At 42.8% G+C, this 13755-nt stretch overlaps 1 protein-coding gene and 1 pseudogene across 3 annotated transcripts in view; one reads left to right on the top strand and one right to left on the bottom strand.

Annotated features, from left to right (window-relative positions):
- Positions 1-4128: 4128 nt before the first annotated feature.
- LOC116564995 lies at positions 4129-5406 on the bottom strand (annotated as a pseudogene). The gene has a single exon (XR_004275197.1). The product of XR_004275197.1 is annotated as a glyceraldehyde-3-phosphate dehydrogenase pseudogene (transcript).
- Positions 5407-10285: 4879 nt separating this feature from the next.
- Positions 10286-13755, top strand: part of PIK3CA (phosphatidylinositol-4,5-bisphosphate 3-kinase catalytic subunit alpha) — a 95085-nt gene continuing 91615 nt past the window's right edge. The window contains exons 1-2 of one of the 2 annotated variants that reach the window (XM_032298529.1): positions 10286-10702; positions 11198-11284. The gene's annotated coding sequence lies outside the window, so the exon portion shown is untranslated. The remainder of the gene's footprint in view (positions 10703-11197; positions 11285-13755) is intronic. The other variant, XM_032298531.1, reaches the window with a different exon arrangement.

Here is a 13755-nt window from a genome sequence, read left to right as displayed (position 1 = left end):
CAATCCGCCCCCAAATGACATTTGGGTAAACAATGAAATTAAGGCAGAAATCAAGAAATTATTTGCAACTAATGAAAACAAACATACAACATACATACTAGAGAGTCTGCGACACAGCTAAAGGAGTGTTACAAGGAAAGATGATAGAGCTAAATGCCTACACCAAAACGTCGAAAGATCTCAAGTCAACAACCTAACATCACACCTCAAGGAACTTGAAAATCAAGAGCAAACCAGCCCAAAGGTAGCAGAAGAGGAGAGCTGAATGGAGCTGAATGAAACAGAGACAGGAAAACCCATACAAAAGAGCAACAAAACCAAAAGTTAGTTTCTTAAAAGAATAAATAAGATTGATAGACAGCTAGCTAGACTAATAAAGAAAAAAGGGAGAAGATTCAAATAAACATAATCAGAAAGGACAAAGAGGGCATTACCACTGCCCAAGAATATTACAAATACCTCACAAACTAGAAAACATAGTAGAAATGGATAAATTCCTAGAAACATACAACTTCCCAAGATTGAACCAAAAAGAATGTGGGTACTTGAATAAACCAATAATGAGTTCTAAAATTGAATCAGTAATAAAAAATCTACTAACCAGAAAAAGCCCTGGACCAGTCAAATTCATAGCCCAATTCTACCAGACATAGAAAGAAGAGCTGGTACTAATCCTACTGAAACTATTTCACGTAATTGAGGAGAAAGGTCTCCTCCATTACTCATTCAATAATGCCAGCATCATTCTGATATCAAAACTTGGCAGAGACACAACAAATAAAAAAAACTTCAGACCAATATCCCTGATGACCATAAATGTAAAAATCCACAATAAAATACTAGCAAACCAAATCTAGCAGCACATCAAAAAGCTAATCCACCACAATCAAGTAGGTTTTATTTCTGGGATGCAGAGTTTGGTTCAACATATGCAAATCAATAAAAGTGATTCATCTCATAAATAGAAAGAAAAACTACATGAACATCTAAACAATTACAGAAAAGGTTTTTGATAAAATTCAAATCTCTTTATGTTAAAAACCCTTAACAAACTAGACACCAAAGATACATACCCTAAAATATAGGAGCTATCTATGACAAACCCACAGCCAACATCATATTGAATGGGCAAAAGCTGGAACTATTCTCCTTAGGAACTGGAATAAGACAAAAATGCCTATTCCACTCCTATTCAACATATCACTAGAAGTTGTAGCCAGAGCAATCATACAAGAGAAAGAAATAAAAGGCATATAAATAAGAGAGGAAGCCAAACCATCTCTCTTCACAGATGATGTGATACTATACCTAAAAGACTCCATAGCCTCTGCCCAAAGGCTTCTAGATCTGATGAACAACTTCAGCAAAGTTTTAGGATATAAAATCAATGTATAAAAAATCAGTACCATTTCTATATACCGATAACATCCAAGCTGCGAGCCAAATCAACAGTGAAATCCTATTCACAACAGCAACAAAAAGGAATAGGAATACAGTTAAGTAGGGAGGTGAAAGAGCTCTACAATGAGAATTACACAATGCTGCTGAAAAGAGCCTTAGCTGACCCAAACAAATGAAAAAACATTTTATGCTCATGGATAGGAAGAATCAATATTATTAAAATGATCATATTGCCCACAGCTATTTACAGATTCAATGCTAGTCCTGTCAAACTACCAAAGACATTTTTCACAGAATTAGAGAAAAACATTCTAAAATTCATTTGGAACCAAAAAAGACCCCAAATACCCAAAGCAGTCCTAAGCAAAAAGAACAAAGCCAGAAGCATCACACTATCTGACTTCAAACTATACTATAGAGTAGCCAAAACAGCATGGTACTGATACAAAAATAGACACATAGACCAATGGAACAGAACACAAAGCCTAGAAATAAAGCCATACATCTTCAACCATCTGATCTTCAACAATGTTGACAAAAACAAGCAATGGGGAAAGAACTCCCTATTCAATAAATGCTGCTGGGACAACTGGCTAGTCATATGCAGAAGATTAAAACTGGACCTGTAACTTTCACCATATACAAAAATCAACTTGAGATGGATTAAAGACTTAAATATAGAACCCAAAGCTATAAAGACCCTAGAAGAAAATCTAGGAAATATCATTCTGGGCATTGGCTCAGGCAAAGACTTCATGACGAAGATGTCAAAAGCAATTGCAACAAAAATGAAAATTGGAAAACGAGACCTAATTAAACAAAAGAGCTTCTGCATAGCAAAAGAAACTACCAATAGAGCAAACAGACAACCTACAGAATGGGAGAAAATATTTGCAAACTAAGCATCCAACAAAGGTCTAATATTCAGAATCTATAAGGAACATAAACAAATCAACAAGCACAATACAAACAACCCCATTAAAAATGGGCAAAGCACATGAATAGGCACTTCTCAAAAGAAGACAAACACATGGTCAATGAGCACATGAAAAAATGCTCAATATCTCTAATCATTAGGGAAATGCAAATCAAAAGCACAGTGAAATACCGTCCCATACCAATCAGAATGGCTATTGTAAAAAGTCAAAAAATAACAAGGTTGTAGAGGAAAGGGAATACTTATACACTGCTGGTGGGAATATAAATTAGTTCAGTCACTGTGGAAAGCAGTCTGGAGATTTCTGCAAGAATTTAAAACAGAACTACCATTTGACCCAGCAATTTCATTACTGGGTACCTGCCCAAAGAAGTATAACTCGTTTTACCATAAAGACACAGGTATGTGTGTGTTTATCACAACACTATTCACAATAGCAAAGACATAGAATCAACCTAGATGCCCATCAACAGTGAACTGCATAAAGAAAATGTGGTTCACATACACCATGGAACACCACAGTTATTAAAAAATGAGAACATGGCCTTTGCAGCAACATGGATGGAGCTGGAGGCTATAGTCCTAAACAAGTTAATGCAGGAACAGAAAATCAAATACTGCATCTTTTTACTTATAAGTGTGAGCTAAACATTGAGTATACATGGACACAAAAATGGGAACAATAGACACTGGAGCCTACTGGAGGGTGAAGGGTGGAAGAAAGCTGAGGATGGAAAAACTACCTATGGGGTATTATGAGATTACCTGTGTGACAAAATTATCTGTACACCACACCCCCGTGACACACAGTTTACCCTTGCAAACCTGCACATGTATCCCTTGAATTCAAATAACAGTCAGAAAGAAAAATGAAAAACAAAGTTTGAACTGCAGCTCAGACTAACCCCTGAGTAGCAAGCACACGCACAGGTTAGGACCAAAGCAGCCCAGGAAAGGCATTAAAATCTAAACTGAGATTAGAATTACTGTCCGTAGGAAGCAAGAGTATGCTTAGTCACATTGATTGCCTACTAAAACAAACCAAAAATTAACAGTATCCAGGAGATAACAGGATGCATAATCAAATCAACATAATATTCAAATTTTCCAGTATACAATCCAAAATGACTTGACACATTAAAAAAAAAAAAAACAAACAGGAGAATGTGTCTAATTCTCGAGGGAAAGGACAATCAATAGATGCCAATCCTTCCCAAATGTTGATCTTATCAGAGAAAGATTTTAAAGTAGCTACTAACTTTACTCCTGAGGTAAAGACCAAACTTGAACAGAAAAGTATAGGTTCTCAGGAGAGGAACAGAAACCCTTCAAAAAAGAGCTAATCAGAAAATGAAGAGTTAAAACATACAGTATCTAAGATTTTAAAAATCTCTTGGTGAACTCAATATCAGAATAGATATGACAGAAACAAAAGTAAGTGAATTGCCAGATATAGCAACAGAAAATACCCTGCATAGATAGATAGGAGGAACAAGAGAGAGGAAAAAAGATTGAAAAAAAAAAAAAAAAGAACAGAGCCTTAGAGACATGTAGGACAATATCAAAACAGCTAACATTCTTGTCACTGGATTCCCAGGAGAAAATAACAGAGGCAGAAAAATATTTGGAAAAAGTAATTTCTGAAAACTTCCAAAACTTAGTGAAATACATAACTTTACAAATTCAGAAACTAGACAAACACAAACAGAATAAATAAAAAAAATACCTCAACATATCAGAATCAAACCATTTAAAAACCAAAACTTTTTTTTTTTTTTTTTTTTTTTTGGTGAGCACCGGGGGACTTTTTTGTTGGTACACGAAAAGGTGGGGCTCCCTAGGCCCCTCCCTCTTCAAGGGGTCTGCATGGAAACTGTGAGGAGGGGCAATTCAGTGTGGTGGGGGACTCTGCGGCAGGGATTCCCCAGCAGTGAGGGCCTCTCTTCCTCTCGTGCTCTCGCTGGGCTGGTGGTCCAGGGGTCTTACTCCTTGGAGGCCATGTGGGACATGAGGTCCGCCACCCTGTTGCTGTAGCCAAATTCATTGTCACACCAGGAAATGAGCTTGACGAAGTGGTCATTGAGGGCAATGCCAGCCCCAGCATCAAAGGTGGAAGAATGGGTGTCGCTGTTGAAGTCAGAGGACACCACCTGGTGCTCAGTGTATCCCAGGATGCCCTTGAGGGGGCCCTCCGATGTCTGCTTCACCACCTTCTTGATGTCATCATATTTGGCAGGTTTTTCCAGACGGCAGGTCAGGTCCACCACTGACACGTTGGCAGCGGGGACACGGAACGCCATGCCAGTGAGCTTCCCGTTCAGCTCAGGGATGACCTTGCCCACGGCCTTGGCAGCTCCAGTAGAGGCAGGGATGATGTTCTGGAGAGCCCCACGGCCATCACGCCACAGTTTCCTGGCGGGTCCATCCACGGTCTTCTGGGTGGCAGTGATGGCGTGGACAGCGGTCATGAGTCCTTCCACGATACCAAAGTTGTCATGAATGACCTTGGCCAGGGGCGCTAAGCAGTTGGTAGTGCAGGAGGCATTGCTGACAATCTTGAGGCTGTTATCATACTTCTCATGGTTCACGCCCATCACGAACATGGGGGCATCAGCAGAAGGGGCAGATATAATGACCCTTTTGGCTCCCCCCTGCAAGTGAGCCCCAGCCTTCTCCATGGTGGTGAAGACACCAGTGGACTTCACCATGTACTCAGCGCCAGCATCGCCCCACTTGATTTTGGAGGGATCTTGCTCCCGGAAGATGGTGATGGGATTTCCATTGATAACAAGCTTCCCGTTCTCAGCCTTGACAATGCCATGGAATTTGCCATGGGTGGAATCATACTGGAACATGTAGACCATGTAGTTGAGGTCAATGAAGGGACCATTGATGGCGACAATATCCACTTTACCAGAGTTAAAAGCAGCCCTGGTGACCAGGCACCCAATACGACCAAATCCGTTAACTCCGACCTTCACCTTCCCCATGGTGTCTCAGGGATGTGGCTGGCGATGGGAGACTAGATGCGGCTGTCTGGCGAACAGGAGGAGCAGAGAGCCAAAACCAAAACTTTTAAATCTTGATATAATCTAGAGAAAAATGAAAAATTACATATTGGGAACTATTTGAATGACAACAGATGAGACCTGAAGATTGTTTGTTTGTTTGTTTATTTATTTATTTATTGGAGACATGGTTTTGCTCTGTTGCCCAGGCTAGAGTGCAATGGCATGCTCATGGCACACTGCGGCCTCAAACTTCTGGGCTCAAGGTATCCTCCCACCTCAGCAACAGCCACCCACATAGCTGGAACTATAGGTGCATGCCACTAGAACCGGCTAATTTTTTTGTATTATTTTGTAGAGATGGGGTTTTGCCATGTTGCCCAGGTTGGTCTCAAACTGTTGGGCTCAAGTGATCCACTCATTTCTGCCTCCCGCTGTTAGGATTACAGGCGTGAGCCACCACACCTGGCTCACCTGGCTGAAAATAGTCTGAGTTTTGAGGCTTTGATTTTTCCATATGTGCACTCCTGGTAACTTTAGAACACATTTGTCTCCTTTCTGTGGCCAGAATTGTTTTGTACCTCCAGTGTGGAAAGGTGCTTTGCCTGAATCCTCTCGTCCTAAGTGTAAATAGAGCAGTTAGACTTTAACATGGTTGTGTAAGTGTAACATTCATACTGAACTCTAGGCAAGGCATGGCTGGAATGGAAAACATTGACTGTTAAGTGTTTTAAGATGAACTTCTCAGATACTAGATCTCTTAGCTCACATACTGGAATTTTGAGGAAAGTATCTGTGGTTATCTTCTAAGTATCTAAGCTGTTTATCTTCTAAGAAATGCAATGATGATTCTATAAAGTACTGAGGGGTTGGGGAGGGGAGAAAACTATTAACCAAAAATTGTATAATCAGCTAAATATTCCACAGAAATGAAGGCAAAAATAAAACATTCTCAAATGAGGGAAAACTAAGGGAATTTGTTATAAGCAGACTTGCTCTAAAAACGACGCTACAATTCTTCAAGATAAAAGGAAATTACACCAGAAGGAAAAAGAATTTTTAGGAATTAAGCAAAACATAGATGTAAATGGATAGGTAAATATAAAAGATTATTATTTAATCTTCAGTTCTATATGACTATCGAAAGCAAAGCTTATAAAAACATCTGATGGGGCTTCCACATATATAAATGTGATACAGATACCAACTAATGACATGAAGTTCAGGGAGTGGGGTAGGAGACAGAGGTAAACCTATATGGTTGGAAGGCTTCTTTCTTGAAGTGGTGTAATATTAATACTAAGTAGACTGCAAAAGTTTAGGTATGTACATTATAATCCATGGAAAAACTACCAAAAAACTTACAAATAAATATATTAAAACTACAATGTAGAAATTAAAATGGAATATTTAAAAATTTTCAAATAATCCATAAGTAGGAAAATAAAAACAAAAATATAGAGGACAAACAGAAAACAAATAATAAAATGACAGACCTAAATCCAACCACATAATTACATTGAATATAAATTACCTAAACACAGAAATTATCAGATTGGAATTTTTTAAAAAGATCTGTGATGTCTAGAAGTAACCTACTTTAAATATAAAAATAGAAAAAAAGATGGGAAAAAATATACAACGGAAAATTTAATCAAAAAAGCTGAACTGGCTGTATCAATATTAGACAAAGTAGATTTCAGAACAAAGATGTTACTAGGAATAAAGAGAGAGCACAGATTGATTAAAAAGAGTCAATTTATCAAAACACATAGTTCTAAATGTGTATATATCTAACAACACAGCTTCAAAACACACAAAGCAAAAATACACAGAAGTGAAATGAGAAATAAAGAAATCTACAATTATATTAATGCTAACAAAATAATCAACTTGGTATGAAACTGCATTCCACCTAACAACAGCAAACAAAATACTTTTTCTTAAGTGCACATGGGACATTCGCCAAGATATTCTGGGGCAACACAAACCTTAAATTGAAAAGAACTAAGCTCTTAAAAGTTGTGTTTTTTTGTGTGTGGATATGTGTGCGTGTTTAAGATGAAATCTGTGTTACCCAGGCTGGAGTGCAGTGGCATGAACTTGGTTCACTGCAACCGCCACCTCGCAGGTTCAAGTGATTCTCTTGCCTCAGCCTCCTGAGTAGCTGGGACTACAGGCATGTGCCACCACACCCGGCTAATTTTTGTACTTTTAGTAGAGACAGGGTTTTGCCATGTTAGCCATGCTGGTCTCAAACTCCCAACCTCAGGTGATCCACTTGCCTTAGCCTCCCAAAGTACTGGGACTACAGGCTTGAGCTACCGCACCTGGCCAAAAGTATGTTCTCTAACCACAACAGAAGTTAAAAGTGCTATATGGTAGCTCAAATTGTGATCTCTTGGTGTGTGTGTGTGTTTTAAGTTGTTTGACTTGGCAACTTCATACATTTAAAGTAGACTGATACATAATCAAGTTGACTCTTATTTACAAAGGACTTCAAAGGTCAGTAGTGACTTAAGTGGTATTAGAGAATGTTTTGGTGCATATTTATCAGTTATCATAATTTTCAATGGAAATAAACCCAAAAGGCAAGTAACTGTCATTATAATTCTGATGTATTAGAACAGAACTATAGTAAAATATTGGACATTTCACCTCCTGACTTTAGAACCCTTAGGATGCAATTATTTAATTTTGAAGCATTCCGTTTTTTTTGTTTCATTTACAGTCTGAGAATCATTATTTCTTTCAAACCTTCTTTCATTGATCTTGGGCTTCTGAGGAGGGAAAAAAAAAAACCTTCCAGCTCCCAGTCCTTGAGTGATGAGCTTGGTGAAATAGATGTTTATATCATATAGATATCTTTATATCATATAGATATGTTAAACCCTGAAAAACACTGCAAAAACCTTTGAAAGCAAGGTGATACCTAAGACGAATGGCCACCATAGAAGGCAAATTATCAACTGCAAATTGGATAGGAAATGCTACTTTTGCACCAATGAATAGTGTCACACATTCAAGTACCAGGTATGGCTTTTTCTGCTATGACGCATGACTTCTTACGGGCAGATAATCACATAACAAAAAACAGATAATTAGCATTTTGTTACTTACTAAAAAACAAATTTTAGGCTGGGCGTGTCTGCTCACACCTGTAATCCCAACACTTTGGGAAGCCAAGGTAGATGAATCTCTTGAGCCCAGGAGTTGGAGACCAGTCTGGGCAACAAAGCAAGACCCTGTCTCTACAAAAAAGAAATAAATAAAAATTTAAAAATCAAAAACAGGCTGGGCGTGGTGGCTCACGCCTGAAATCTCAGCACTTTGAGAGGCCGATGGGGGTGGATCACCCGAGGTCAGGAATTTTGGTGAAACCCCATCTTTACTAAGAAATACAAAAGTTAGCTGGCATGGTGGCAGGTGCCTGTAATCCCACTTACTCGGGAGGCTGAGGCAGGAGAATCGCCTGAACCTGGGAGGCAGAGTGAGCCTAGATCGTGCCACTGCACTCCAATCTGGGCGAGAGAGTGAGACTTCACCTCAAAAACATAAAATTAAAAATAATAAACTTTAGAAGAAAAAATATCCCTGGCATATTTTTCCCCACCAAAGTCTACCTATTAATATCTTGCATAACTCTGTGCTTGAAACACAATTTGGGAAATACTGCCTTAAGATTTACTTTGACTAGCAATTCAATATTGCTTTTTAATAAAATTCCATACTCTGGAGTACTGAAACTCCTGAAAAACACTGGTTTGAGAAAAATATTTAGAAACACAATCCCCTGGAATGTGAGATGAAAACCAGAGCTAAAGGGAGAAAAAGAAGAAAGAAAGAAAACACAGGAAATAAAGAAATACAGCCCAGTGAAACTACCACCGCAGGAACAGATCCATCCCATCCACCACTGGGGTATGGGACCGACGTGCGCTGCTCGATTTTGCTCCAGATGACAACTGGGACTGTAACATCTCTAGAATGGGTCACTTCCAAGCCTCTATTACTGAAAAATTCAAGGAGGAACGGATGCTGGAGTACTCGTATCTCAGTCTTCTCAGCACCGTCCCTACGCTTTTCCAGTTATCACAAGCAAAGCCCAGTAGGGCGAGAGACGCGCGCAGCACCCAACGCTTGTCAGTGGTAAACTCAAGCCAACAGGCAGTTTGCTCTCACGCAGACTTTCGAGGTGCGAGCCCCCACCTTGAATCAAATCTGTAACTAGCCCACATTTCTGAAGCCTCCGTCGGCTTTACGCGAAAAAGTCTCCACGTCTTCTGAACACTTAGAACTGAATCCTACAAGCGGGTTCGCGTCACAATCAGATTTTTTTTTTTTTTTAATGAGGGCATAGCAAAAGGTCTCCACGAAGTGAGGCAAAGGCCCGCCGGGCGCTGGGACGGCGCGTTCGGCCCCGGGATGGACACACCTTCCCCCGGTGCCGGCAGAACGCGCAGCAGCGCTTCGTGAAAAGCGTTCTTTCCAGTATCGAATCCGTAACCACGCTGGTGAGCCGCTGGCGGTCGCGGTTAGCCACCGCGCCTCCCCCAAACCCTCCTCGTTTCCTCTAGGGACGTCAGAGTGAGCTAACCCGCTTGCTCCCAGTAAGCCTTTCTGGATCTCTACCCCAGCCCGCCTGCTGCTCGTAGAAACAACTGTAGGCCAGGTCCGCTGTCCTGGGGTGACACGACACCCTCATACTGCAGAAGACGGATCACCACACTCGCGTCACAGGAGCAGACCGAGCTGCACCCGGACTTCAGGCGGAAAAGCCAGGCGCAGGCGCAGTAGCGCATCCCCCATTTGCCCATTCCCAGCGCCTCCGCGCCTCCCTTCCACTTCCGCTTTCTCGCGCATCTGCTTCCGGGGCACAGGCGGCTCGGCCCCTCCTCAGCTCTGACCCTCCTCTGCCGGAGGAGGGGGGAGGCGAGGGGGTGGGGAAGAGTTCGTTGTTTGTTTACACGATGTGAGCGGAAAAAGAGACCAATAAAGTTTATTCTGGAAACAAAAGGAAAAAAAAACAGGGGCGACGGAGAAAGGAGTCGGGGGCGGGGGCGTGCGGCGGGGGCCGGCGAGCACAGGGAGCCAGGAGGAGAAAGCGGCAGTTCCGGTGCCGCCGCCGCGGCCGCTGAGGTCTCGGGCTGCTGCCGCCGCGGCCGCGGGGACTGGGGCTGGGGCCGCCCGCGAGGCAGGGCTCGGGCCCGGCCGGGCAGCTCCGGAGCGGCGGCGGAGAGGGGCCGGGAGGCGGGGGCCGAGCCGCCCGCCCTCCTCTCCCTCGGCGCCGCCGCCGCCGCCCGCGGGGCCGGGACCCGATGCGGTGTGAGCCGCCGAGCCTGGAGCAGCCCCGAGCGTGAGTAGAGCGCGGACCGGCCGGGCGGGCGCGGGCGCAGGGACGGGCCGGGCGGGGCGGGGCGCGGGCAACGGGTCTCCCGGCGCCGGCCCGCGGCGGACTTCGCCTGCGCTGGCCGCTGCCTCTCCCTCGCCGGCCCCGGGCTTCCGTGCGGAGGGAGGGCGCGCCTCTCCTCCCGCCTCCCTGGCCGCCGCGCTCCGGCGCCCCTTCCGCTCCTCCGCTCCTCCGGGCTGCGGCCGAGGTGAGGAAGTGCGCCCAGGGCGGCGCCCGGCTGCGGGGCTCCGTCTCCCGCGCCGCGCACGCCCACCGGGCCGCCGCGGAGGGGCTGTCACGCCCGGGGACTCCCGCCCCGCCGGCCCGGGTCCCCGCGCCGCCTCGCGCCGGGTTTGAATCGCCCCCCGGCCCCGGCCCCTGCCCCGGCTGCCTCCCGCCTGCCCGCCCTCCGCGCTTGTTTTTTCCTGGTGGCCGAGGCCGACGCTGCTGTTTCATTCATAGACCCGAGACCGCGGCTCGCGTGGCCGTGTCTTCGCCGAGTGCGTTTCTCGAGCGACGCCTGCTCCCGGCTCCCAGCGGCTCGGGAAGGTAGGGCCGGGCCCGGGATGGGGCCGCTCGGCCGCGGCGTTTCTGACCTCGGCTCCAGGGGGTTATTTTAGGGCGCTGAAGGAATCGTGATGGTGGCCAGCCGTGTTCCCAGACTTGGGAATCGAAAGCGGTGTTTCCTTTCTCCTGTCAGGAATGGAGGAGGCTGTTTGCATAGTTAAATAAAGGGAAGAGGGAGCGCGGCGAGAGAGGCTTTCTAGAAAACAGCCTGCCTATTCTTTAGTGAATTAGAGTTGAGATTTCATCCTGGCGAGGCTTCCTAGTTCCAGCACTGCGCCTTTGTGCACATGCAGGACCTGGGTTTGCGGAACGGTGTTGTGAGTCGTAGTTTGTGTAGCCGGGGAGAACCCCTTGGAATACTTGGGTAGGTGAATTCTAGGTTATCTCAGGGGATCGCTTCTGCGACTTTCGAACCACTGAGCACAGTATTCGTCCTATGTTGTTGCCCCGCTTAGAAACTGGATTTTTCTGGGTATTTGCTTACATTGCACCGTACAAAATTTGTTTGTGCTGGACTGCGTGTTTTAAGAAAATACTCAAAATACCGTGTTGCTAAGTTAGTTTGAATAAATCGAAACACTCTGTGTTTATATTAATGAGCTCTCAAAGCAACTATAGTCTAACAATTTAACTTGTCTGTGTATTCAGGTTTTAAGATTTTTTTTTTTTAACTTAAGTACTGAAGTCTGGTTGACAGCATAGATCTCCATCTAAACATCACATGTTCTGGAAGATTTTAATTATCAGATTAACCGTTCTGCAGTGTCATCAGCCAAAATTATCTGAAGAGGGGTGTGTGTGTGTGTGTGTGTGTGTGTGTACGCGTGTTGGTGGTGGTATTTTGCTTACGTTTTTTCATCTCATTTTGGAACAAAATAAAACTTCATAATTTTTTTCAAAAGTTCCTTGTGCTTTTTCAAAATAGAGTACTTTCCTATTAAATTCACAAAATAGGTGACTGAAAAAAATAACAGCATATCGTAATAGCATCATGGTGAAATAACAAGAAAGTAAATGAATATTAACTTGATATTGTATGATTTCTGTGAGTAGAAAAATTTAAAGACATTCCTGTCAGTTTTAAAGAATTAAAAATGGAGCACCTGTAAATGTAGAATAGTGTTTTTATTTACTTAAGTTTTAAAAAAAATTAGTTATAGCATTAAAGAGATGTCACTAAATACAAATATATTTTACTTGAACTGAAAAATGGCTTCATGGAAGTGTAAATTGTCATGGGGCTTGCTGTGTTTAAAGGGAGACTGTATAAGTGCAGTGGCTTTGCCTGGTCTGCGTGGAACAGCCCTTCTGGAGGCAGAGCTTCCTTTCCTGTCAGGATAAAGTCCTCTCCATCCCAAATCAGTATCCCCTTAAAAAGCAAAACAAAAAACCTAAATTTATGAATAATATATGACATAAAGTAGATTGTAATAGCTTTTTCTAAACCTGTTTACTTTGTGTGCCGCTTCTTATAAGCGCCCATTACTGAATAAAGATTTTTAAACAGTTACGATTACCGTTTACGATTATTACCGTTTAAAGGGCACTTGCTTTGTTGATCTGTTTATTTGAAGAGAGGTGACTTAATCCCATTTGATCTCTTGAGCAGCTACAGTAGCATTAAAAGGATCAGTTCTCTACCTTATCAATTTATATCTTGAATTCCAAGGTAGAGGTGATTCTTTAAATGAAGTGTGTTTCTTAAGCATTATAAAATATTTCATCTCCAGTGAAAAATTTACAATCTTAAAAATGATTCAACTTTAGAAGTATGTCTTACAGTATAATGGTTTCATTAGCACAATTATCAAATAGTTTTTCTTAAGTGTTACTTACCTTGAGCTATATTAACAGCGCCATAGACAGGGTAGTATTACTATCCCTAAGAAATGATATCTAATCTGAAGTCAGTTGGCAGGTGACAGACTCATTGACAAAACCAACATCTTCTGACCCTTTCACTGTATTACGCTGCATCTAATCTTCTCCAGCCTGTTTTTTAATAGAACTGAAGACATTAGGTCCCAAGGAGGTTTAATTACTGAAGATCTCCTTTTCCCATATTTGCTGTCGTAAATGTTTATTAATTTTTTTTACAGCATAAACAGTGGTTTTCAATCCTGGCCACACATTAGAATAATCTAGGGAGCTTTTTAAAAATACCCTGGTCTCACCCCCAGAGATTTCTGATTTAATTAGTCTGAAATGGATCCCAGTTATCTGTGTTTTGTTTGTTTGAAGTTCACCAGGAAATTCTGATAGAAAAGAGTGTCAAGCCCTGGGTGTCAAGGACCTGTATGGTTTCGTCCTTGCTTCTTTCTCTGGGTTTCTTTCTCCTCCCTACTCCTACAGCTCCCTTGGTCTTTTCGTACTCTCTGGTGCCAACACAGTTTGTACTTCCTGAGACATTGGCACACTCCATTCTCTTTCCTTAACTAGTTGACTCCTACTCA

The sequence above is a fragment of the Sapajus apella genome, unplaced genomic scaffold (genome assembly GCF_009761245.1).
Source record: "Sapajus apella isolate SASKATOON/1434 unplaced genomic scaffold, GSC_monkey_1.0 scaffold38, whole genome shotgun sequence".
Classification (NCBI taxonomy): Eukaryota; Metazoa; Chordata; class Mammalia; order Primates; family Cebidae; genus Sapajus; species Sapajus apella.
The sequence above is the reverse complement of the archived record's forward strand: the minus strand, read 5'-3'. Positions and strand labels throughout refer to the sequence as shown.